This window comes from Salmo trutta, chromosome 15, assembly GCF_901001165.1.
Source record: "Salmo trutta chromosome 15, fSalTru1.1, whole genome shotgun sequence".
Lineage (NCBI taxonomy): Eukaryota > Metazoa > Chordata > Actinopteri > Salmoniformes > Salmonidae > Salmo > Salmo trutta.
This window is the reverse complement of record NC_042971.1, coordinates 32743338-32767841: the sequence shown is the minus strand read 5'-3', so window position 1 is coordinate 32767841 and position 24504 is coordinate 32743338. Positions and strand designations below refer to the sequence as shown.

General features: G+C 44.9%; 1 pseudogene; it reads right to left on the bottom strand.

Moving 5' to 3' along the window:
* Window positions 1–3435: 3435 nt before the first annotated feature.
* LOC115148276 (gem-associated protein 5-like) lies at window positions 3436–24318 on the bottom strand (annotated as a pseudogene).
* Between the last annotated feature and the right edge of the window lie 186 nt (window positions 24319–24504).

Sequence of the window (24504 nt, the reverse complement as noted above, 5' to 3'; positions counted from 1 at the left end):
TGGGGTGGTCAATCAGACCTTCTGTGACATGACCACTGGTGGCGAGCGTGCAGAAGAACAACATTTACGGGAAGTGCACAGTGGGCGACCGCTGGTCCAGCCAGCAGGAAAGTAACCCCAACTGGCCAGATAGAGAGGGGAACTGGGCCTACAGGGCCACTTTTGGAACAGCAGAGGGCACAACCACCAACAACTTCAAGAACCCTGGGTATTACGACATCATGCCAGAGGACATGTCAGTGTGGCACATTTCCAACAACTCCCCTCTGGAACCTGGCCTCCATCACCACATTTTAAGAGGGAAACCTAAATAAATAATTATATTTTTTATTTTACTGGACTGATGGTACCTACATCTGATGGTCAACGAGGTCAAATCACGACGTCAATGATCTTCAGGTCGAAAAGTCGGAGCTCTAGAAAGATGCCCGAGTTTCCGATTTGTAATTTTGAGTTGGATGACCGTTCAAAACGAAGGTTACATATGTAACCACGGTTATGTGAGCTATATGGATCACTCCAATATATTGGTATCGCTCCGTGGCAGAGGGATACATCCGAGGTGAGGATTTACAGATTTACTCCCATGTACACCCGTGTCACGGCTGGAGTCCGCCCCAATATATAGACCCCATGGCTGTGACTCATTCTCTACATAATTTTTGAGGTGTCTCTAGCTCCGTAGAGGATTGGAGTGATCCATATAGCTCACATAACCATGGTTACATACGTAACCTTCGTTATGTTTCACTATACTGGATCACTCCAATATATTGGTATACACGTACCAGATTAGTCAGTGCTAGAGGGACCTGGCCAGCCAGAGGCGAAGTCCCAGCGTGGGATTGAAACGCAGGGGCCGTCAATGTGGAAGGAGGTCCAGACCAAAGAGCTGGTCTGTCGTTCTCACTGACCGTGTCCACTCCAAATAGGCAGCTAGTGCCCTCACAGGGCACAGCATGCCAGAGGGAGGCCCAGACTCCCTCGCAATTGCCGGGGGGGTCATAAGCAGACAGGATAAAAGGGATGTTCACATGCCTGTCTGACAGAACCTTCGAGAAGAATGACAGGTTGGGGCGGAGAGATATACTCCTCCCCCTGGGGTCCATCCGGTAGCACTCAGAACTTACCGAAAGAGCATGGAGCTCACTCACCCTCTTCAAGAAAGCCACCTTCATAGAGAGGTGTTTCAGGGAGGCAGACTCCAACGAAAAGCGGCTTTGCCAAAGCTGCCAAGACCACATCCAGATCCCAGCTCGCCATTGAGCTGGTCCTTGCAGGACGCAGGCGACGAACCCCCTTCATAAACCTGGAGACCAAGGGAAGGCGCCTCACTGGCCGGTCCATCCAACCCACATGGCAGGCAGATATCGTGGCCAAATACTCCCTCAGTGTAGAGGCTGCCAAGCCCTCATCCAAGCGAGACTGCAGGTATTGGAGGACATACTGCACCCCGCATGACTCGGGCACAACCTCAATACCAGTGCACCAAGAACAGAACAACCACCAGCATAATTGGTATGCAGCGGTTTTAGCCGGCACCCTTGTGCTCTGCATGGTGTTCATTACACCCTCCTGTAGTCCAAACATGGATCATTGGTACCGTTCAGTGGCCAAGCCCACAGACTGATGCGGTGCGGCCTCGGATGCCACAGAGTTCCCCTGGCCTGAGACAGCAAGTCTGGTCTCAGGGGAAGTTGCCAAGATGTCCCAGACAACAGGGACAGGAAAAGGCTGGACCAGTGTCGTCTGGGCCAGTATGGGGCCACCAGAAGCAGACAATGCTCTGCCATCCTGGTCCTGTCCAGCATAGCCTGGATCAGGGCAAAAGGGGGGAATGTGTAAAGCTCCAGCCCTGGCCAATCGTGAGCCCAGAAGCCCTGGTGGCTCCGACATGGAGTACCACAGGTGGCATTGTGCATTGTCCAGGGAGGCAAACAGGTCCACCTGCGCCCTCCCAAACTTGTCCCACAGGACCTGCACCACCTGGGGATGTAGGCTCCAGTTCCAAGGTGGCGGACCCTCCCCCGAGAGCATATCCACTGCCACACTCAGGATGTTAGGTACGTGCGCTGCGTGTAGAGACGCTAGACAGCCCTGAGCCCAGAAAAGGAGCTCCCGTGCTATAAGATTGAGGTGGTGGGACCTCAGTCCACCCTGATGGTTGATGTAAGCCACCACTGTGGTGTTGTCCGTTCTCACCAGCACGTCTCCCTTTCAGATGTGGAAGGTAAGACCGCAGGGCCAGCAGTACAGCTCAGAGGTCTAGTGTATTGATGTGCCTGCCGCTCCAAGGGGGTAGCCAACAGCCACTGGCCGACCTGCCCTTGGTCACACTCCCCCAGGCGATCTGGGAGGCGTCTGTGCTGACCAGCTCCCGGCGGCACATCCTCAAATCTCCACCCCACCTGAGAGAAAGGAGCGACAGCGCCACCTCAACAATGCCCTGAGGCCCTGTGCGGGTGCAGCCCGTGGGAGTTGAACCACCGTTGAAGAGGCATGAGATGGAACAGGCCCAGGGGAATCAGCAACGAGGCCACCGTCAGCAAGCCCAACAGGCGTTGGCAGGTCAGGGCGGATACCACCCGCCCCTGCCGAAAGAGGTCGAGGTAAGATGGATCGCCTGAACCCTTCTGGTGGGCAGGCGTGCTCTCATGAGGACTGAATCCAGTTCCATGCCAATGAAGGCCATCCTCTTGGTGGGCATCAGATGACTCTTCTTGTCATTTACAGTAATGCCCAGCCCGCCGATATGGGTCAGGAGCATGTCTCTGTCTGACAGGACCTGGGTCCTGGTTAGGGCACAAATCAGCCAATCGTCCAGTTAATTGAGAATCAACAATCCTCGGGACATGAGAGGTGCCAGGACAGCAGCCATGCACTTTGTGAAAGTGCAGGGTGCCAAGGGGAGGCCGATGGGAAGAACCATGAATTCGTAAGCCGTCCCTTCGAAAGTGAAACGGAGGTACTGCCAATGAGCTGGGTGAACAGGAACATGGAAGTACGCATCCCTCAGGTCCAGCACCACAAACCACTGGTCCCTGGACATGGCCTGCAACACGAGAAGGGGACAGCATGTGGAACCTCAGTACCTTCAAGTACCCATTGAGGTTGCGGAGGTCCAGAATCGGTCAAAACCCTCCATGTTTTTTTGGAACCCCAAAATAAGTGGAGTAGAACCTACCTAGGTCGTTCTGATGTCTCGATCCTGCGGATGGCACCCTTGTCCAGGAGTGAGGAGATCTCCAGCCGCAGGGTTTTCTTCAGGGGGTCGGCCACTGTGGTGACACGAAGGTCCCTGAAGGATGGAGGCTGGCACCGGAATTGGAGTCGGTACACCTCGAGCATTGTGGACAACACCAAGGGGGACTCCACACCCTCCTCCCACTTTGCCCTTTGAGACCAGGAGAAGCGCAGAGGCCGGGGAAGGGTGTGTCAGGGGTCCTGCCGGGGCCCGCCTCTCCTCTGGCGCCCCGAGCGCATGGGTATCCCAGGCACGTCCCGATGGCGGTGACGGTTGACACCATCACACTTGTCACAAAGGGAAGCCATAAGCTCAACCATGCCAACAAGGCCAATTTGTAATAACCTTGTTGTCTGTCTCTCCGACATTTGCAACATTGTTTCAATACTGAACTTCGATCTCCAGTGGAATGAATGTGTCCGGGGTCGGGACGAGACAGACAGGCTGGCAGCTTTTCTCAGCCAGTCGAAATCATGAGTCAGGATCATTTTATGGATATACACAAAGAAATGTCAATAGAAAAACAGAAATTGCAGCTTCATTTTGAAGTGATTGTGTTAGCTGTGTAGTTGGCTATCTCTTCTGGAACAGTGGCCTGGTGAGAGAGCAAATGTTCTATGCCAGACGAAATTTCACATCATTAGCTCATTGTAATGGATGTATCCCACAAAAATCACTAGAAAACAGCTTAAACAAACGCAAAAGCAGCTACGTTGCTGTTATTCTGACTGCACTGTTTGACGTGACAGTGTTAGACAAAGTTGGCCAGCTAGCAAGCAAGGGATAAGAACGTTGCCAGCCAACATGGCAAAAGAACATTTAGATCGAATGACTGGATCGAGTCCATAGATTTAGAACGAAAGACTTAGGGCGCGTTAGTAAATTCACTCTGGCTATATATTCCGATTTTAGAGCGCTCTCGTCTGAGTGTGCCAGAGCGTAGAATAACTGATGAATTTCCGAACGCTCAACACCCATTGTATATGGCCGGTGACAGTAAACGTCGGCAAAAAGAGTGTAATTAAATTGTTGCCAGCATTACAGTTATAGTCACCAACGCTCTGGATAATATGAACATTTGATTCCATTCCAGCCATTACAATGAGCCCATCCTTCTATAGCGCCTCCCACCAGCCTCCTCTGGTGAGCCCACTGTAAGTAAGAAGGGGAAACCGTAATTAAACAACAGGAGGTCAAAACCTGAGAATTCTACCTGGTGTTGATAGTGTTAGTGTATATTTTCCAAACTGTTGGAAGGAGAGACAAGGAAGATGTGTCTATCCTTGACATCAGATGAACACATCATCCACATCTCTCCCTTCACCAGCTGGTTTTGAAGCATGAGTAAGTGAGGTATTGCTGCCCACGCAGGAGAAGGAGAGACAGGGAAGATAAGTCTATTTTCTGTGTCGACTGAAAAATGTACTGAAAAAGGAACACGTCCGGTGAACAGGTCAGGGTTCCATAGCCGCAGGCAAAACAGTTGAAACTGGAGCAGCAGCACGGCCAGGTGGACTGGGGACAGCAAGGAGTCAACATGCCAGGTAGTCCTGAGGCATGGTGCTAGGGCTCAGGTCCTCCAAGTGAAAGAAAGAAAGAAAGAGAGAATTAGAGAGAGCATACTTAAATTCACACAGGACACCAGATAAGACAGGAGAAATACTCCAGATATAACAGACTGACCCTAGCCCCCTGACACATAAACTACTGCAGCATAAATACTGGAGGCTGAGACAGGAGGGGTCAGGAGACACTTTGGCCCCATCCGATGATATCCCCGGACAGGGCCAAACAGGCAGGATATAACCCCACCCACTTTGCCAACGCACAGCCCCCACACCACTAGTGGGATATCTTCAATCACCAACTTACCATCCTGAGACAAGGCCGAGTATAGCCCACAAAGATCTCTGCCACGGCACAACCCAAGGGGGGGCGCCAACCCAGACAGGAAGACCACATCAGTGACTCAACCCACTCAAGTGACACACCCCTCCTAGGGACGGCATGGAAGAGCACCAGTAAGCCAGTGACTCAGCCCCTGTAATAGGGTTAGAGGCAGAGAATCCCAGTGGAGAGATTGGAACCGGCCAGGCAGAGACAGCAAGGGCGGTTCATTGCTCCAGTGCCTTTCCGTTCACCTTCACACTCCTGGGCCAGACTACACTCAATCATAGGACCTACTGAAGAGATGAGTCTTCAATAAAGACTTCAAGGTTGAGACCGAGTCTGCGTCTCTCACATGGGTAGGCAGACCATTCCATAAAAATGGAGCTCTACAGGAGAAAGCCCTGCCTCCAGCCGTTTGCTTAGAAATTCTAGGGACAATTAGGAGGCCTGCGTCTTGTGACCTTAGCGTACGTTTAGGTATGTACGGCAGGACCAAATCGGAAAGATAGGTAGGAGCAAGCCCATGTAATGCTCTGTAGGTTAGCAGTAAAACCTTGAAATCAGCCCTTGCCTTAAGCTAGCACTGGAGTAATATGATCACATTTTTTGGTTCTAGTCAGGATTCTAGCAGCAATATTTAGCACTAACTGAAGTTTATTTAGTGCTTTATCCGGGTAGCCGGAAAGTAGAGCATTGCAGTAGTCTAACCTAGAAGTGACAAAAGCATGGATACATTTTTCTGCATCATTTTTGGACAGAACATTTCTGATTTTTGCAATGTTACGTAGATGGAAAAAAGCTGTCCTTGAAACAGTCTTGATATGTTCGTCAAAAGAGAGATCAGGGTCCAGAGTAGTTAAAGCGACTATGCATATATGATAAACAGAGAGTAGCAGTAGCGTAAAAGAGGGGTTGGTGGGGGGACACAATGCAAATAGTCCGGGTAGCCATTTGATTACCTGTTCAGGAGTCTTATGGCTTGGGTGTAAAAACTGTTGAGAAGCCTTTTTGTCCTAGATTTGGCACTCCGGTACCACTTGCCATACGGTAGTAGAGAGAACAGTCTATGACTGGGGTGGCTGGGGTCTTTGATAATTTTTAGGGCCTTCCTCTGACACCGCCTGGTGTAGAGGTCCTGGATGGCAGGCAGCTTAGCCCTAGTGATGTACTGGGCCGTGCACCAGTCAAGTCTCTGTCCACTGACGACATACCTGTCTCATAGGAACGTTAGGTGTCATCTGTGGATTGTCTATTGCTTTCAGTTGTTGGTGTAGAGATTTGAGTTTCACTGGCTTGCTGGGAGAGACACCAAACTCCCTCTCCCACACAGCCCTCAGGGTAGCCAGGAAGCCATCTTGGCTTCCTGGCGACCGGAAGCAGACCAGGGATGGAAGCAAACCAGGGATGGCTGGAGGAACAGGTGGGCCTATAGCAGAGGGGGACAGTAGAGATCAAGCATGAAAATCAACACACATATCTCATTGGCCAGTTCAGGGCAACTAACCAATATGCTCTCCTGTGTGATGAGGAGTTGCTGTGCTCTCAGCCAATCCTGTGAGGACTCCACATCTAAGGTAGAGGTCTTTGGCACCTCTAAGGTAGAGTGAATGGGACAGGTCGCTTTCACCAGAGATCTTCTCCAGACTGGCGGGCGTCTTCAGTGAGACTGGATCGTTTTTCTTTGTGATTACCTTGGCAGCGTCGAAGGTGGAGTCCACGGCAAGATAACAGTGTGATACATTTGATTTGATAAATACACAGCTTGTTCCATTAGCATCAAGTCAGCTATTCAGAGGAACCATCTTTTTCTCTACCTGCGTTACACAGTGCACTTTTACACCGACATGCAGTTTTATTAATGAAGATGGGTAAATGTTAGTCTGTCATTTACTATTTAGTAGCAGTAGTCAAGTGGCCGTCTTTCTCCAGCACGGTTGCCCAGGTGGTGTAGAGCCCCTTGAGCACAGGGTCACCTGGCTGCTGCCTAGCCATGGCCAGGGCAATGGCCCCCCATGAGACAGCAGACAAACATGCCATTCACAGCTCAGAGATTCCAATGATCATTCCCATTGATAGGTCAGTCACAGATAATCTAAAATCCTACCACTAAGAAGAAGGGAATTACTCTATTGAATCTTTATACAACACTAACTTTGATATTCTTTATATAATAATTTAGGTGTAAAATAATCTGTAGAGCTAAATGACCTGTAGAGCTGGTGGGACTTGAGGTCTATGGCCTCGTAGACCTTGTTGATGGACAGGAGATTCGAGGCAGCCTTGAGTAACTGCTTCTGAAGACACAGCTGCTTCAAATAGGCATCCACTGTACTCAGCCACACCTGGTAGCAAGCTGAGGGTTTCACAAATACTATTACACCTGCATGCATACATACTGTACAGCACTGTACCACAGAGAAACACATTACTTTGTCAAGGAGCAAGATAACAACGAATTATACTAATTGCCTAGTTGGTTGCTGAATTGGAAGAGCTTAATATTGTAAATATGCATTCTAAACTGGAATAAATAGGAAAACATTTAGACTTTAAATTAGTGCTCTTTACCCATACGTGTAACAGAGAGCAGGTGATCACTCAGGTCTCCTTTCCCAGTGGCCACCTGCAGAGCACCTGCGATGTTACCTTTCCACAGTCTCAGTTTTAACAAGTGTGTTATCATTATGAACGTGCGATAACAATTATATAATACAACATAACATGGCATCCTCACCCTTCCTCCTGTAACACCCTATAGAGAACAACTCTGTCTGTGAACAGCCCCAATTGGATGTGATCTCCCAGGCCTGGGACATAGTGGGCTGGAGGGGCTGAAGACAGAAAGGGGGGACAAAGACAGGGTCAGAGGTCATACACTGCTCTTTGAGGACATAAAATGATGACCTACCTTATTTATCTGTCTCATGAATCTTATGACGCAGACTTAACTAAAGACAACTCCTTGTTATTTTTTTCTATACTGGCGCCAACATATGAAAATGTTGCCAGTAAACAATAGTTGAGTACTTAGTTGATTGTATAGGTCCTCAAAGGTGTAACGACTGGGCTACATGTCTAATCTTGTGGTATAATCCTGATAGAGTCCCTCAGAGTTCCTGACTGTGGCCAGGTTGAGACAGTCCTGCTGGAGGTCTTCCCTGGGCCGGTGGTCCATGGACATACTGAGGGGCAGCATGGAGCTAGGCTTCCTCTTCTTTAGAGACACCTCAAGAAGAAAAGACAGCAAACACTAAAGGGGGTTGCAGTGGATGGAGACTGATCATCCAGACTTATACTTGTCATGATAAGTAAATGAATAGGACTTGTAACTGTGTGTTAGTTGACATAGGGTGCTGAGGTTTTCCTGGTCATGTCACGTGGTCAGGAAAAACTCAGGGCTCTATGAACAATAATGTTCTTGTTGGTTTCTCCACTTTTTCATTTCTTTCTTTACAGTTAATAAGGATTTCCCTAAGTGTTGTACTTTCTCCACCACTGGTCTGTCCATTTAATTACTGGATGAAGAAACTGAAAGGAAATGAGTAGTATGTATGATGTGATAATTCTTAACTTGTACGGCAGCAATTAAAGATGCAATTGAAGATGACTGGATTGAGACAGCCTGAATGTAATGGTGGACTGGACATGGCTACAGTGCTACCTGTCACAGAGGAGATACTAGTGGTCAACTCCACAGTGATGCTCTGTGTTTGTTACCTTTGGGGGGCTTGGGAACTCCTGCTTGGACACGGCCCACTCCTGCACAGTGAAGTAATTTGCTCCTGTCCAGACCTGGTCCAGGTCCACAGGAGACCACTGGACACACTGCAGCCGGCCCCTGTGAGCCCTGTAGTTACAAATCCCCTACTCCTTCTGCACATCCCACAACTGAGGATCACATATAGAACAGTAGTTTTAATAGAATATAAAAATAATATAATACATTGCAACTCAATAGCGGCTGATTGGAATTTGTAGCAGCAAAACCCTATTCCCATCTACAGTGTATACAGTTATGTTTATGCATTGGGACTGACTTGTGCTGTACCATCATAACAGACGTGACCAGTCGCCTGTCGTGATGGGGCCTCCAGCCAGGCCGGTCATCTTGGCAGTGTGAACCGCTAGGCTCCAATACACCTCGGTCAACACAACGGGATTCTCTAGGGGAGTCTCTGAACACAGACAAGAAAAAAAAGAGCACTTTAGAAATTAAAATACTGTGAAATTAACCAGAAATTGTTAACTCATACCAAAAATGTAAAACAGCATATATATCATATACACACGGGACACAAATGGGATACACAGTGTATACAGTGCATTCAGAAAGTATTCAGACCTCTTGACTTTTTCCACATTTTGGTAAGTTACAGCCTTATTCTAAAATTGACTAAATAAAACATGTTATCATCAATCTACACACAATACCCCATAATGACAAAGTGAAAACATGTTTTTTTACATTATAAAACTTAAACAGATACCTTATCTACATAAGTATTCAGACCCTTTGCTTTAAGACTCAAAATTGAGCTCAGGTGCATCCTGTTTCCATTGATCATCCTTGAGATGTTTCTTGAGATGTTTCTACAACTTAATGTGGTAAATTCAATTGATTGGACATGATTTGGAAAGGCACACACCTGTCCATATAAGGTCCCACATTTGACAATGGATGTCAGAGCAGAAACCAGGACATGAGGTTGAAAGGAATTGTCCGTAGAGCTCCGAGACAGGATTGTGTCAAGGCACAGATCTGGGGAAGGGTACTAAAACATTTCTGAGGCATTGAAGGTCCCCAAGAACACAGTGGCCTACATCATTCTTAAATGGAAGAAGTTTGGAACCACCAAGACTCTTCCTAGAGCTGGCCGCCTGGCCAAACTGAGCAATCGGGGAGAAGGGACTTGGTCAGGGAGGTGACCAAGAACCCAATGATCACTTGACAGTGCTCTAGAGTTCCTCTGTGGAGATGGTAGAAAGTTCCAGAAGGACAACCATCTCTGCAGCACTCCACCAATAAGGCCTTTGTGGTAGAGTGGCCAGACGGAAGCCACTCCTCAGTAAAAGGCACATGAAATCCCGCTTGGAGTTTGCCAAACGGCATCTTAGGAGCCTCAGACCATAAGAAACCAGATCCTCTGGTTTGATGAAACCAAGATTGAACCCTTTGGCCTGAATGCCAAGCGTCACGTCTGGAGGAAACCTGGCACCATCCCTATGGTGAAGCATGGGGGTGGCAGCATCATGCTGTGGGAACGTTTTCCAGCGGTAAGGACTGGGAGACTAGTCAGGATCGAGGGAAAGATTAATGAAGCAAAGTACAGAGAGATCCTTGATGAAAACCTGCACCAGAGCGCTCAGGACTTCAGACTGGGTTGAAGGTTCACCTTCCAACAGGACAACGACCCTAAGCACACAGCTAAGAGAACGCAGGAGTGGCTTCGGGATAAGTCTCTGAATGTCCTTGAGTGGCCCAGCCAGAGCCCGGACTTGAACCTGATCTAACGTCTCTGGAGAGACCTGGAAATAGCTGTGCAGCGACACTCCCCATCCAACCTGACAGAGCTTGAGAGGATCTGCAGAGAATAATGGGAGGAACTCCCCAAATACAGGTGTGCCAAGCTTTAAGCGTCATACCTGTCACGGATTCCTCCGGTACTGTTGCTCATTCCGGGCACCAGCTCCGGAGTCTACGTCACCGGCCTCTAGGTGTCACTGAACTGTTTTATTACTGACACATGGTTCCCGTTCTCCCTGATTAGTAATTGTATATATGTGCCCTCTGTTCACCATTGTTTGGTCGGTTTTTGATCCCATGTCCGTTGGTCTTGTGAGTACCTGTGCTTTGTTGTTTTGGCTTTCGTGCTGCGTGTATTGTGTACTCTTTATTACGGGTCTCGTCCCGTGTAGTATTGTGCAATTGTTATTGCGGGTCTCCTCCCGTGCATTGTTTACAGGTCTCGTCCTGTGCATTATTATTACGGGTCTCGTCCCGTGTATTTATTAGAGGTTTAACCTCGCTGTTTTGTTTGGGTTTACATCCCTGTGTTTTGTATACATGTTTGTTTTGGGCTTCGTCCCCGTGCCTTTCAAGGCTTGTTGTATTTTTGGGTAGAGTATTAAAACCCCCTATTACGTATTCCTGTGCCTTTCTCCAATCATTTATACAATGTGACAATACCACAAAAACTCAAGACTGTAATCGTTGCCAAAGGTGCTTCAACAAAGTACTGAGTAAAGGGTCTGAATACTTATGTAAATGTGATATTTCAGGTTTGTATTTTTTATACATTTGCTTTCTCATTATGGGATATTGTGTGTAGATTGATGAGGGGGAATACAATTTAATCTATATTAGAATACAGCTGTAACATAACAAAATGTGGAAAAAGTCAAGGGGTCTGAATACTTTCTGAATGCACTGTATATGGTAGATGTAAAACTAAAGGTCTAAGAACAACAACATTGACGTATACGCTGACTCTGTGAGCAAGTTTATTTGCAAGTGCATCGGTGATGTTGTACCCACTGTGACGATTAAAACCTTCCCGAACCAGAAACCGTGGATTGATGGCAGCATTCGAGCGAAACTGAAAGAGCGAACCACCACTTTTAATCATGGCAAGGTGACTGGAAACATGACTGAATACAAACAGTGCAGCTATTCCCTCCGCAAGGCAATCAAACAAGCAAAGCATCAGTATACAGTCGTGGCCAAAGGTTTTGAGAATGACACAAATATTAATTTTCACAAAGTCTGCTGCCTCAGTTTGTATGATGGCAATTTCCATATACTCCAGAATGTTATGATGAGTGATCAGATGAATTGCAATTAATTGCAAAGTCCCTCTTTGCCATGCAAATGAACTGAACCCCCCAAAAACATTTCCACTGCATTTCAGCCCTGCCACAAAGGACCAGCTGACATAATGTCAGTGATTCTCTCATTAACACAGGTGTGAGTGTTGACAAGGACAAAGCTGGAGATCACTCTGTCATGCTGATTGAGTTCGAATAACAGACTGGAAGCTTCAAAAGGAGGGTGGTGCTTGGAATCATTGTTCTTCCTCTGTCAGCCAGGGTTACCTGCAAGAAAACACGTGCCGTCATCATTGCTTTGCACAAAAAGGGCTTACAGGCAAGGATATTGCTGCCTGTAAGATTGCACCTAAATCAACCATTTATCGGATCATCAAGAACTTCAAGGAGAGCGGTTCAATTGTTGTGAAGAAGGCTTCAGGGCGCCCAAGAAAGTCTAGCAAGCGCCAGGACCGTCTCCTAAAGTTGATTCAGCTGTGGGATCGGGGCACCACCAGTACAGAGCTTGCTCGGGAATGGCAGCAGGCAGGTGTGAGTGCATCTGCACGCACAGTGAGGCAAGGACTTTTGGAGGATGGCCTGGTGTCAAGAAGGGAAGCAAAGAAGCCACTTCTCTCTAGGAAAAATATCAGGGACAGACTGATATTCTGCAAAAGGTACAGGGATTGGACTGCTGAGGACTGGGGTAAAGTCATTTTCTCCGATGAATCCCCTTTCCGATTGTTTGGGGCATCTGGAAAAAAGCTTGTCCGGAGAAGACAAGGTGAGCGCTACCATCAGTCCTGAGTCATGCCAACAGTAAAGCATCCTGAGACAATTCATGTGTGGGGTTGCTTCTCAGCCAAGGGAGTGGGCTCACTCACAATTTTGCCTAAGAACACAGCCATGAATAAAGAATGGTACCAACACATCCTCCGCGAGCAACTTCTCCCAACCATCCAGGAACAGTTTGGTGATGAACAATGCCTTTTCCAGCATGATGGAGCACCTTACCATAAGGCAAAAGTGATAAGTAAGTGGCTCGGGGAACAAAACATAGATATTTGGGTCCATGGCCAGGAAACTCCCCAGACCTTAATCCTATTGAGAACTTGTGGTCAATCCTCAAGAGGCGGGTAGACAAACAAAAACCCACAAATTCTGACAAACCCCAAGCATTGATTATGCAAGAATGGGCTGCCATCAGTCAGGATGTGTCCCAGAAGTTAATTGACAGCATGCTAGGGCGGATTGCAGAGGTCTTGAAAAAGAAGGGTCAACACTGCAAATATTGACTCTTTCCATCAACTTCATGTAATTGTCAATTAAAGCCTTTGACACTTATAATTATACTTCAGTATTCCATAGTAACATCTGACAAAAATATATAAAGACACTGAAGCAGCAAACTTTGTGGAAATTAATACAGTTGGGCAAAAAAGTATTTAGTCAGCCAACAATTGTGCAAGTTCTCCCACTTAAAAAGATGAGAGCGGCCTGTAATTTTCATCATACGTACATTTCAACTATGACAGACAAAATGAGAAAAAATCCAGAAAATCACATTGTAGGATTTTTCATGAATTTATTTGCAAATTATGGTGGAAAATAAGTATTTGTTCAATAACAAAAGTTTATCTCAATACTTTGTAATATACCCTTTGTTGGCAATGACACAGGTCAAACGTTTTCTGTAAGTCTTCACAACGTTTTCACACACTGTTGCTGGTATTTTGGCCCATGCCTCCATGCAGATCTCCTCTAGAGCAGTGATGTTTTGGGGCTGTCGCTGGGCAACACGGACTTTCAACTCCCTCCAAAGATTTTCTATGGGGTTGAGATCTGGAGACTGGCTAGGCCACTCCAGGACCTTGAAATGCTTCTTACGAAGCCACTCCTTCGTTGCCCGGGTGGTGTGTTTGGGATCATTGTCATACTGAAAGACCCAGCCACGTTTCATCTTCAATGCCCTTGCTGATGGAAGGAGGTTTTCACTCAAAATCTCACGATACATGGCCCCATTCATTCTTTCCTTTACACGGATCAGTCGTCCTGGTCCCTTTGCAGAAAAACAGCCCCAAAGCATGATGTTTCCACCCCCATGCTTCACAGTAGGTATGGTGTTCTTTGGATGCAACTCAGCATTCTTTGTCCTCCAAACACAACGAGTTGAGTTTTTACCAAAAAGTTCTATTTTGGTTTCATCTGACCATATGACATTCTCCCAATCCTCTTCTGGATCATCCAAATGCTCTCTAGCAAACTTCAGACGGGCCTGGACATGTACTGGCTTAAGCAGGGGGACACGTCTGGCACTGCAGGATTTGAGTCCCTGGTGGCGTAGTGGGTTACTGATGGTAGGCTTTGTTACTTTGGTCCCAGCTCTGCAGGTCATTCACTAGGTCCCCCCGTGTGCTTCTGGGATTTTTGCTCACCGTTCTTGTGATCATTTTGACCCCACGGGGTGAGATCTTGCGTGGAGCCCCAGATCTAGGGAGATTATCAGTGGTCTTGTATGTCTTCCATTTCCTAATAATTGCTCCCACAGTTGATTTCTTCAAACCAAGCTGCTTACCTATTGCAGATTCAGTCTTCCCAGCCTGGTGCAGGTCTACAATTTTGTTTCTGGTGTCCTTTGACAGCTCTTTGGTCTTGGCCATAGTGGAGTTTGGAGTGTGACTGTTTGAGGTTGTGGACAGGTGTCTTTTATACTGATAACAAGTTCAAACAGGTGCCATTAATACAGGTAACGAGTGGAGGACAGAGGAGCCTCTTAAAGAAGAAGTTACAGGTCTGTGAGAGCCAGAAATCTTGCTTGTTTGTAGGTGACCAAATACTTATTTTCCACCATAATTTGCAAATAAATTCATTAAAAATCCTACAATGTGATTTTTCTGGATTTTTTTTCTCATTTTGTCTTTCATAGTTGACGTGTACCTATGATGAAAATTACAGGCCTCTCTCATCTTTTTAAGTGGGAGAACTTGCACAATTGTTGGCTGACTAAATACTTTTTTGCCCCACTGTATTTGTGTCATTCTCAAAACTTTTGGCCACGACTGTAGAGACAAAGTAAAGTCACAATTCAACGGCTCAAACACGAGACGTATGTGGCAGGGTCTACAGTCAACCACGGATTACAAAAAGAAAACCAGCCCCGTCGCGGACATCAACGTCTTGCTCCCAGACAAATGAAACAACTGCTTCGCTCGCTTTGAGGACAATACACTGACACGGCCCGCTTCCAAAGCCCGTGGTCTCTCCTTCACCGTGGCCAACGTGAGTAAAACATTTAAACATGTTAACCCTCGCAAGGCTGCCGGCCCAGATGGTATCCCAAGCCACGTCCTCAGAGCATGCGCAGACCAGCTGGCTGGTGTGTTTACGGACATATTCAATCAATCCCTATCCCAGTCTGCCGTGCCCACATGCTTCAAGATGGCCACCATTGTTAATGTTCCCAAGAAAGCTAAGGTAACTGAACTAAATGACTATTGCCCCGTAGCACTCCTGTCATCATGAAGTGCTTTGAGAGACTAGCCAAGGATCATATCACCTCCACCCTACCTGATACCCTAGACCCACTCCAATTTGCTTATCGCCCCAATATGTCCACAGACGACGCAATCGCCATCCCACTGCACACTGCTCTGATTGTAGAATAATAGTGAAGACATCAAAACAATGAATTAACAAATATGGAATCATGAAGTAATTAAAAAGTGTTAAACAAATCAAAATATATTTTATATTTGAGATTTTTCAAAGTAGCCACCCTTTGCCTTGATGACAGCATTAGACCCTCTTGGCATTCTCTCAACCAGATTCACCTGGAATGCTTTTCCAACAATCTTGAAGGAGTTTCCACATATACTGAGAACTTGTTTGCTGCTTTTCCTTCACTCTGCGGTCCAACTCATTCCAAATAATCTCAAATGGGTTGAGGTAGTGTGATTCTGGGGGCCAGGTCATCTGATGCAGCACTCCATCACTCTCCTTCTTGGTCAAATAGCCCTTACACAGCCTGGAGGTGTGTTGGGTCACTGTCCTGTTGAAAAACAAATGATAGTCCCACTAAGGGCAAACCAGATGGGATGACGTATTGCTGCGAGTGCTGTGGTAGCCATGCTGGTTAAGTGTGCCTTGAATTCTAAATAAATCACAGACAGTGTCAGCAGCAAAGCACATGCGGAGATCATCCGTTCACCTACTCTGCTTCTTACAAAGACATGGCAGTTGGAACCAAAAATCATACATTTGGACTCATCAGAACATAGGATAGATTTTCACCGGTCTAATGTCCATTGCTCTTGTTTCTTGGCCCAAGTAGGTCTATTCTTAATGTTGATGTCCTTTAGTAGTAGTTACTTTTCAGTAATTTGACCATGGCCTGATTCACGCAGTTTCCTCACAGTTGATGTTGAGATGTGTCTGTTACTTGGACTCTGTGAAGCATTGATTTGGGCTGAAATTTCTGAGGTTAGTAGATTTATAATGAACTTATCCTCTGCAGCAGAGGTAATTCTGGGTCCATTTCCTATGGCGGTCCTCATGAGAGCCAGTTTCATCATAGCACTTCATGTTTTTTTGCGACTGCAATTGAAGAAACTTCTTGAAATTGTCCGCACTGAGCGCATTGACTGACCTTCATGTCTTAATGTAATGATGGACTGTCGTTTCTCTTTGCTTATTTGAGCTGTTCTTGACATAATATGGACTTGGTCTTTAACCAAATAGGGCTGTCTTCTGTATACCACCCCTTTCTTGTCACGACACAGCTGATTGGCTCAAACACTTTAAGAAGAAAATAAATTCCACAAATGAACATTTAACAAGGTACACCTTTTAATTGAACTGCATTCCATGCGACTACCTCCTGAAGCTGGTTGAGAGAATGTCAAGATTGTGCAAAGCTGTCATCAAGGCAAAGGGTGGCTACTTTGAAGAATCTCAAATATGATAAAGGAAAAAAGGAAACCGCACACTGCTCTTGATAGTATCACTGATATTTAATAAGCTTAAGTATCGGCCTAACGGCCTTCTTCAGAGCTTTTGTGAATCTACTGAAAACAGCACCTCTATGTAGACCTAGCCCCACCCACATCCGTTCCACGTATGGAAAGGAGTTGGAGGCAAAGGAAAAATAAATAAGTGCTACCAAACATAACAATATGCATTTCACAAATATTACAAAAGTGTATAGACAAGACACACCGAAAACGTCCATAAAATCACAACGAGGACATAGCAAGTTTTCATTAATCATTGGGTACATCATACGAAAAAACAAAGTAATAACTGGATAATCCCTGTCGTTTCTCCTGATTGAACTTCTATGTTCACTAATTCTCTGTTTGAGAGAGCGGGAGGTTTTATCGACATAGCAGAGCCCACATGGACATTTAATGTAAATATCATGGGTGGTGGTACACGTAATGATATCGTTAATTTGAAACCGTTTTCCTGTGTGGGGGTGGCAGAAATATTCACACTTCATCATATTGTTGCACTGTGCGCATCCTCTACATTTATAGCTACCAGGTAGAGGGCGTAAAAGAGCCTGGCTGATTTTCTTTCGTGGCTGGTAGTTGGCATGAACCAATTTATCGCGTAAATTGCGACCTCTCCTATACACAATGAGTGGTGGATTCTTAAATTCAGCCGGCAAAGCTGGGTCCGATGATAAAATATGCCAGTGTTTCTTGACCACACCTCCCACTTTTCGCGAATTCAAAGTATATGTGGTTGTGAACATTACGGAGTGTTATTTTGCTTTAGCGGGTCTTTTTTGTAACAATTCATCTCGTGTTTTACCCAATGCCAAATGAAGAGCTTCATCCACACATTGTGGCGAATCGCCTCTTCTTAGAAACCTAGTGCGCATCTCCGCTGCTTTTTCTAGATAATCATCATTGGAGTGGCATATACGGCGCAGTCTGAAAAACTGGCTTCTAGGAAGTCCTCTTTTTAATGGCTCAGGATGGAAGCTGTCCCCCTGTAATAGAGTATTTCTGTCTGTTTCTTTTCTATACAGAGTTGTAAACAGGGTTCCATTTGATTTCTCAATCCACATATCTAGGTAATGAACGCGTTGAGTGTCACTTTCAATAGTACATTTGAGATTGGGATCCATGTCATTGAGTAGTGCCATAAAATCTGACAGCTCTTGTTCAGTTCCTTTCCATATGCAAAAAATGTCGTCAATATATCGATACCACTTCAGGATTTTATTCAAAAATTGATTTTCGTTTTTGTTATTGACAAAACGTTCTTCAAATAGACCCACATAAAGGTTAGCATAGCTCGGAGCGAATGTGGAGCCCATCGACGTTCCATTTGTTTGGAGGTAGTATTCATCATCAAACCTAAAATAGTTATACTTCAAAACATATTCTGTCAGCTCTAGAATAAAGTTTGTTGGTGGATATTCATTAGTATCTCTGTCTCCCAAATAGTGTGCTAGTGCTGCCAGCCCCCCCACATGGGGAATGCTGGTATATAGACTCTCCACATCTAATGTGACCAGAATACAGTCTTCTTTCAAACCCGTTATTAGTGAGATCTTGTTTATGAAGTCTATAGAGTCTTTTACATATGATGGCAATGCTTGCACATGAGTTTTAATAAAAGCGTCTACAAAGTTCGACAATGGCTCTAGCATATGATGAAGTGTGAATATTTCTGCCACCCCCACACAGGAAAACGGTTTCAAATTAACGATATCATTACGTGTACCACCACCCATGATATTTACATTATTAAATGTTCATGTGGGCTCTGCTATGTCAGTAAAACCTCCCGCTCTCTCAAACAGAGAATTAGTGAACATAAAAGTTCAATCAGGAGAAACGACAGGGATTATCCAGTGGCAGTACATTTTAATGACCTAAAGCATGACATTTCTACCTTTATATTTTGTGGTATAGAGAAAGTCAAGATATCAGACAGGGGAGGTGATATTAATAATACTCTGAGCAAAAGAGAATGTTTTTGGATTTTCACCCTCCAGACATTATTTCCTAAAGGACTTAATGATGAAATGCCTATGTATGTTATGTTGTGAATTTAAAATATGTCCCTATTTAAGATTACTTTGTTTTTTCGTATGATGTACCCAATGATTAATGAAAACTTGCTATGTCCTCGTTGTGATTTTATGGACGTGTTCGGTGTGTCTTGTCTATACACTTTTGTAATATTTGTGAAATGCATATTGTTATGTTTGGTAGCACTTATTTATTTTTCCTTTGCCTCCAACTCCTTTCCATACGTGGAACGGATGTGGGTGGGGCTAGGTCTACATAGAGGTGCTGTTTTCAGTAGATTCACAAAAGCTCTGCCGATACATAAGCTTATTAAATATCAGGGATACTATCAAGAGCAGTGTGCGGTTTCCTTTTTTCCTTCATCCTGTTTCAACTGTTGCCATGCACCTGCAACAAGATTGATCAGATGTGCTAGTGCCTTTTGAATCTAAGAATCTCAAATATAAAATATATTTTGATTTGTTTAACACTTTTTTGGTTTCTACATGATTCCATATGTGTTGTTTCATATTTTGAAGTCTTCACTATTATTCTACAATGTAGAATAGTAAAAATAAAGAAAAACCCTTGAATGAGTAGGTGTCCCTCCCTTTTTGCCCTAGGAACAGATTCTTCTAAGACCATTAGTTTTACGTTGCTACCTTTCCAAATGGAGCCCTCTGCTGGCTCACTGCTGCCTCTGCACCCCATTTACCCTCTGCATCATACCTTGAGATGTCCACTCTTGTCTTTAACACAGATCATACAACATATCAACAGGAGATTCAAACACTCCGATCTTAAAATATGATTCGGCACCAGCATACACACCTGGGGAACTCCCCTCACCTATGACAGTGCGGAGGTCGTGGACCTAGACTACGGCGTTGCTGGATCCAGAGGCCAGGAGGTACTGCAGCTTGGGCAGGGAGCTGTGGTCAAGATGCCAGCGCAGCACGTTGATGATCTTATGGTGCTGCTGGATGGTACACAGCAGCTTGAGAATCGGACCTGGTACACCTCTATGGACCTGAGAGAGAAAAAAACAGGAATTATAGTTGCCCCAATATAATCTTAAGCACTTTGAGACCTAGTTAAAATGGATACATAAATAAAATGACCACATTCAAATCACTTTTTCCCAAAGTGCATTTAAACTTCATAATACATTTTACAGTAAAACCTTCAGTACAGCTACAGTCTCATTTTAGACAGGCACTCATCAATCATTTTAGATGACAGTTGCCTCTAGTTAATTCTCCAGGCCTATACACAGTTTAAGGGAATGACGACTCACCCGTCCTCATTGCCAATGGCCACAACTTTACCATCTGGTTTCCAGCTGAGATCTGTTTGGGGTGACAGCTTGTGCTGCATAAAATAGAACATGACCTTCAAAATGTATTCAAATTAACACCATTATATTCAATTGCACATCGCCACATGCAGTGACTGGGTAAAATACTTAGGGAGTTGTGTAGAGGGTCCTGCTGAAAAGGAATAGATAAATACATAAATGTAGAGAGCCTCTCCGTCTCACCATGATGCTGTTGGTGTACTTGATGACCCTGTCAATGTCTGTGGCCTCTCCTGTCAGTTTCCAGGGGTTATGCTGTAGGATGAGGCCCTCTCCATCACCGCTATACAGGCTGTAGGACAGCCTGTATAGCTCCGCCAGGAGATTACACACTGACTGTTACACAATGTTTTAGCACCCTGTTGTCTCTCTTATTCACGCACACACGCACACACACACATACACACACTTGCAAAGTCATACAGACCATCATACTCATCCAGCGTATATTATGGTAAAGTCTGACACAACACTAATCAGTCAACGATAACCCTCAAGAGGTCACATCTCAATCTCAATGTCCACATGCCACTCTGGGCCACCAGCAGGAGGAGGAGCCACGCCAGCAAAAAGTATCTAAACAAATTAACATGGTCTTTGTTGGTTTAGAAACCATCAGCAGATCCTTCACACAGCAGCAATTATGTTTACTGTTTCAAAAGGCGGAATGACGGATATGGTAATCAAAATGTCATCTGCCGGAAGCTGGTAAAATTAACTTTCCACCATCTTGATTTCCCAGTGAATGGCTCAGGGAGAGAGGTAAGCGTTTTCTCAACTCAATTATGGAGTATATTACAAAAGCGTCAAGAGATGTTTTCTGCTGACTCATGGCTTTGGCACAACGCCCACTCGCAGAAGTTGCTGGGTCAGAGAGTGCTCAGCATACAGTACACACACTTAGATAGACTTAAGAGCTTACCAATTGACAGAGGGGTGACTGGGGGTTCCCAGGCTAATGTGTACACAGCCTTTTGTGATAAGTGCTAGATACCTGAGGAGGCCTGGGAACAACACAATAAAGACCATTCATTAATGTCATAATAGATATGAAATGTAATTATCTTGGTGGGAAATGATGATAATCACTAACAGTTTGAATTTGATTAAACCGCCGGTCTCATAGACTAGACGTAACATAGTAAACGTAAAGTAAATGAAAATCGGGACCTCTCAAATTTGTATGGTAGGTTACGTTTGGTATGGTTACATAAGACAGAAGGTTTCTTAAGGAAAAAAAGGCTCAAACTAAAGTTGGGTGGTTGATTGAGAAGGATGGATGGATGGTTGGGCCTATAACGCATAACGCAAACGTTTAGCAACCCAAAGGTTGTGTGTTCAAAAATCATCACAAACAGCATTTTTACAGAACTACTTACTCCATTTTAGCTACTTAGCTAACCCTTCCCCTATAATACAGTTCCTAACCCTAACCTTAACCCCTAGTAGGCTTGGGTGGTATCCAGATTGTAATGCTTTCATACCAACCTTGTATATCCCGGGATATTCGTTAATACCGGCACTGAACACAAGGGGTGCTATTTTCAAACCCCACTGAGCCTCTGAGATTCGAAGGTTACCAATGCTAACAAGTACATGTAAAATCCCATATCGAATGCTAAGTAAATGCTAACGAGTATTGCAAGAATTTTATACAGTCTCTGACCTAAACTATTTGCAGGACAGAAATCCCAGCTCATAAACCTATACAAGTAACAAAAAAAATGCTACTCACAGTTTGCTGCACGCACAAAACAAATATTAGACAGCAAAGCTCTTGATCCAGGAGGGAAGTCTCTGCTGTTACCAAGCAAAGCTTGATTTTGCAAGAAGCTAAGCACTTGGCTAGAGAGCTAACTAGCTACTAAATTAGCAAACCAAATGCACAACTGCAGAGCATTTAGCACATTTTAGACAGTTAAGTTAATAGTTATAAAATATCTAGCTGGCAAACATTTTGTTGTGAATTCCATATCGTAACTAGATCACCTGGCTGCACAACAGTGAGTGACTCACAAAGCTCTGATCTCTCATCGTTGTGTGCTTGTAAACAAACACCATGTAATAATAAAACTTGACAGGTGAAATGAAGAACACAATCTTCTGTATCTCCTAACATATTGTACAAGTTTATTACAGGTATTTACTTAAAAAGTAGCTACAAATATTAAAATGTATAATTTTTTAAAAAATAAATAGTTTCAACGGTATTGAAGAACCATCCCTGCAGCAATTTCCAAATACCCCGGTATACGGTATATACGGTATACACCCCAAGCCTAACCCATAGCCTAGCTAACGTAAGCCACCTAGCTAACGTTAGCATTAGCCACCTCGCTAACATTAGTGTTAGCCACCTCACTAACATTATCCACAACAAATTGGAATTTGTAAAATATCATATGTTTAATTCATTCATAAGATATTCTACGAATTGCAATTCTTAACATATTGTACAGATGTTTGACATCCACAAATTAATACATACCATACAAAATGTAACATACACTAATTTCATTGTCCCGGATTTACGTTTACTATTTTACACAGATGCGCTAGCCATCTTCACGTTTACCATAAACCAGTAGACAATAACTGATATCAATATGCCCTAAGAGTCTCTTACCGCTGTGGCTTTGGACTTGAAGCCCTGCCAGAAGGTCTTGGTGTCATACTTGTTCTGGATGGAGAGGCTGCTCCACAAACAGATCATGCAGTCTCCCACCCCCAGGGCCAGGCAGCCCCACAGGAGAGAAGATCAGGGGGTACACAAGGGTGGGCAGGGTCCAGCAGAAGTCCAACGACGACAGGTCCCAGCATTTTATCTGGAATAATGATGAGAAGCAAATTGAGTGAGATCTTAACAACATGGATGCTGTAGTCACTTCTGCATAAAGGGACACTAAGTACTTTTCATAGACTGCATGTTTGATTGACCACTTTTGACTTCTCAAAAACTCACACAATACTCAAAGTGTCACTGTTGTCAAAAGAGACATTCAGTAAATTGCTTTAAAGCTGCATCGAGTGGGTTTAACCTTCTCTCACCTCTCTATCCATGTAGGTATTTAGAAGGAGCTCTCTGTTGTCCTGAACACACACTGAGCTCATGTTGAACACGATTCTAATGTGGTTCTGGCCCTCTGAGGACGCTCCCAACAGGCTCCACTTCTGTTTGCCTCCCCTGGTGAGGTCCCACATGATCAGCTCACCCCTACACACACAGGGGGAAGTTAGTACAAAATGACTGCTCAAAATACTAAGTATTGGCAAGTTACAGACTAAATCATATTTATAATAATTAATGGTACTATCCTCAATTATGTTTTCATAGTTCATACCCAAAGCAGCTTGACACGACTTGTGATGGCTTCCCCTTGGGCTAGTGCACAGTGAGCCAGATTCTCTCCTTGACCGCCGGATTCACCTCTGTCCCTCTTCTCTTCAGGAATGGCAGCTTCATGGTCATCACACCTGACAGAGGAGGGGGACATAATCATCTTTAACTCCAAGAGATGGGACCGTCTTAGAGAGCAGACTGCACCAACTCTCAATAGTTGTATGATAACCATAAAAAGCTATGGAGGATGCAGGTTGATAACTCAGTTAGGTTGTTGTCTCACCTTTGCCCTTCAGCGTGCTCCAGATTATCCTTGTCTGGTCCTTGCTCCTGGATGCAAGATAACACCCCTTCTCTGTGCCCTCTGTTACCACATTGGTTGTTTCTCGAAATATAATTTGTCAATCAAAGGGGTAAAATGTCTTCTGTTAACCAGATCTGATGACTACAAATACTGTAGATAGTCTTCTCAGCATGCCATTTGTCACTGACTGAATACATTCTGTACATTCTAACCTCGGTGTTGTTGTTGGGCATGCTGTAAAGCACCTCTTCATTGGGAAAGTGGGGCCCAGGCCAGGGTGTGGATCTCATCGTCATGGCTACGGAGATGATGCACTACCTCACCCTTCTTACTGATGTCAATCAGCACAACCATGCATTATTTGTACCTAAGAGAGAGAGAGATTGAGATACATAGCCATCTGGAATGCTTTCCTGAGAAGTCATTTTCCCTGGTATGTGCAGTGTGTGATGGATGCATTTGAATGGATTCTGTAAAGTACACTTCTCAGCATGAGCAATTATTGTTGCTCAGTTGGTAGAGCATGGTGCATGTAATGTC